At 36.6% G+C, this 3,509-nt stretch overlaps 1 protein-coding gene across 7 annotated transcripts in view; it reads left to right on the forward strand.

The window, feature by feature from the left end:
* Nucleotides 1-3,509, forward strand: part of fat3 (FAT atypical cadherin 3) — a 117,787-nt gene that overhangs the window by 14,381 nt on the left and 99,897 nt on the right. The window lies entirely within an intron of this gene.

Consider the following 3,509-nt stretch of genomic DNA (forward strand, 5'->3'; position numbering starts at 1 on the left):
AGTTACAGACACATTTTATATGACTTCAGTATGCCACATCATCACATCATTACGACATAAACGTTTGTAAATAAGGAGACATCCATGGCTCCAACCTTATCAAAATATTACTCTATGTTCTTAGGTCAAGGATGCAGCTCTCATTCCATTCCCAAATCTCTGCCACATGCATCATGAAGATGACTTTTTATCCTGACAGAGGAACTGTCCCAATTAGATAAACTACTTGGGAAAACATTAGTTCTGACAGGCAACAGGCAGGTATTATTAGATTTAACAGCCTCACACATCATCAATAAGATAATCCCAACAGTCTGCACCAGGGTTTACACATAAACTCTGCAGAAAATAAAACTAGTCTATGTGTGAAACCACCCTAAGATTACAAAGGTGAAATATTACAAATTAACTGAGAGAAAACTGATACTCAACATGACACGGTTCTCTGGAAGAGAAATGGAAGAAGGTCCTGCAGAGGTTTTAATTCCTACGGTAACTCAGGTAATGCAACTTTCCCCTTGAGATGCTGGTCCTTCTTTTGCAGCTGTTATTTTGTCAGCAGTGTGCACAGCTAGCTCTATATGGTTTGGTTCATCTAGAAAACAGGACAAATCCAAACTGAAACAACTAGGTCTGTAGAGAAGATCATCAAGGCTTTCCTCTTTGACTTCCTCACCATAAACATTAATAGTGTCTTATTTGTCACTTTGGAGAGGTTGACAAACTCTTCTGTAACTATGAAATCTGAACTCCACCCTACCAAGGCTTGCAACAAATTTATTAATTTTATTTACAGAAAAAATGTCAAAAGATTCGAGGGACAGTGTATTCATTTTAAGACCAAAATAAAAATTTTGTTCAACGTTAATTAAATCTGACAAAAAAATCCACCTTCTGCCAAAAAAATATTAAAAAAAAAATGTAAGAAATCATACACCAACTCTTCTCCCTCCTGTCTCTGTGTTTTACCCAGTTTGCTGGTCATAATGTCTGATTTGACTCAATTAAACTACTGTTGAAAAATAATTAGTTGAACAAGCTGCTTGCAGAACTACAGGCCCATCTCAAATCTTCCTCATTAGTAAAATTATTGACAAAGATGTGCTTCAGCTGTTAATCCCTTTCCTAAAAAAGATGTTCTAGTCAGACTTCCTTGCTCTCTATGGTACAGACACCCTTTTCGAGGTGTCAAGTTTGTTCATAACAACCTTATAAAAGCAGACTGTGAAAAAACACAGTGCTGATTTATAATGGACCTTAGTGCAGCATTCTACATTGATATTCAATCAACTTTATTATAGCCCTTGGAAAATAGTTTTTATGTTCCAAACAATGAACACCTCACATTTAGACACTCTTTTTGAAGAAGTAAAGGCTTTTGTTTTATCACAAGCTGCCTAAACCTTTTTTCATTTCTAAATAAATCATGGGCTGCTGCACATGCACACTTGTACGTACTACTGTTCTACTTACATGTTTTATTGTATTCCTCTAAATACTCAGTGTTCTTTCTACATACTGTGGTTGTTTGTACTGTTGATTATGATAAGGAGGATAGAGGGGGAAATTCTTGTTTGTGCATGCAAACCTGGCCAATAAATTTGATTTTAACTGCAAATTTTAAGATACTTTCTAAAAAAGGAATCCAGTCATTAACGTCAGATTAATGAGTGGATTTGTCACTGATTATTCAAACACAACATTTTAATCATAACAACTAGCCAAAGCCAAAATCTATAAAAGCTACTCAGTAAAATCTGTTGCACCATAATTAGTTTCTTTCTATTATCTCTAGTTTTGGTAGATTTCCTGGATGTGTAAATTATATTGTGCCAGTAATGTTAGAAGATTTCAATGAACCATCTTCAATTCTTTCTTAAAGAATGTGAATAATTTCCATTATTTCACTCAGTTTGTATTCCTTGAGTTCTTTCTGTGGTTTCACCTCCGCAAGAAACAAGCCGGAGACTCTGTCAGATGGACTCAAAGCTGAAGGATAGTGTTACAAATTAAGTTCAAACTGCAAAGAGGCACATATTATAGTGTCAGAGAAGAACAAATGTATCCATTAGAGACAAGACTGGATACCATTGGATGTTCTGTGCAGAGCTGGTACTCTCATAAATGTCATAAGTAAGGCCAGCATAATTATGTTTTTGATTATATGCTGGTTAAAAGATCTAGATATTTGATTGATTGTTTTATGTAAGGCAAATGTTTGCTTCATTTGTGCTAAAGGTATTTTTATTTTACTGCGGGTGTGAGAGAGAAAGAGAGTATTTCCTTACATTTGCATCACAACGATAGCTTTAGGAAAAAAAATGAATCATGCTAAGTATCAACTTTCCATGCTCTCTTTTACTTCAGCAGTTTTCACAGCAGTTCCAGTTAAGGTAAGTTAGACTTAATAAAGGTCAAAGATGTACAAGAATTAGACAGTACAAAAGATAACTATTTTTATAACTGCTAGATTAATATAATGATTCTGGATCATAGCTGCTGTTAACAATGAGTTTGGTAGGCGAGGCCCTTTGGTACAGAAAGGCTTCAGACAGTTAGGAGCTGTGATGTTGGTGTTCAAGCCGTTTCCTAATTCTCTCAATAGTTCTAGGTAACCAGAGAAAAGCCCAACGGTCAGTCCCCTCCCCTTCCTCTTCTGTCTCATTTAGTTGCAGGGCAAGTAAGTGATTTAGCAGGCCTGCACTTTCCGTCTTTCACAGAGTGTTTATTGTCTACTTGTGGAGCACCCATCATCTTTCTCAAGTCTTTACTGGGTTAGCTGGGGAGTTCTCATGTTCCACGGCACATGAATCAGAGAGAAGAAGGTTCAGGAAACCTTTTCTTCATTCTGCTGTTGTTCATTTCTTCATCACAATCTTATTAGATTAACCGCTTTTCAATTACACAAGTACATGCTCTGAATCTAGACAATACCGAATGTTTAAATTTTTGTTTTTCATGGATGAAATGCAGTGTAACAGTGTGAGAGATTTGAGTTTTTGTACTGAATATTAGCTCCATCCGTAATATGATATAGACTTGTCTGCATCAGTGGATGAAACCAGCTTCTCGCTGTCTTTTTGGTCTACTGGGAACTCTGTGGTGTAAGGTTGCTGTGTGGAGGAATTTGGCTGCTGGGGTGAACATGAATAGAGTTTGTCAGTTGCAGTTCCAGAGCCACACAGTTAAACTCCTCCCCCTTTCAACTGCCTGCTGATCCTGTGAACCGTCAACATGAGCTCATCCATTGTGATCATGAACACACAGTAAATGCCCCTCAATAACTCAACTGAATTTTTAATCTAGTTGTCCGTTAAGAACAACAATTAAGCTGAAGCCGTTTATCTGCATTTATCTGCTATGTTCTGCTGTGTGGTTTGCCAGTCGTCATGAAGCTTCACTACACTTTAAAGGAAAAGTCCGGTCTCATTAGAATACAAACTTCTGACAGTACTTTAAGGATGAAATTATTACATCTTAATAAATGATCAGTGATTTTTATTAAAAGT

Source organism: Cyprinodon variegatus, unplaced genomic scaffold (genome assembly GCF_000732505.1).
Source record: "Cyprinodon variegatus isolate N-32 unplaced genomic scaffold, C_variegatus-1.0 Scaffold408, whole genome shotgun sequence".
NCBI classification, from domain to species: Eukaryota; Metazoa; Chordata; class Actinopteri; order Cyprinodontiformes; family Cyprinodontidae; genus Cyprinodon; species Cyprinodon variegatus.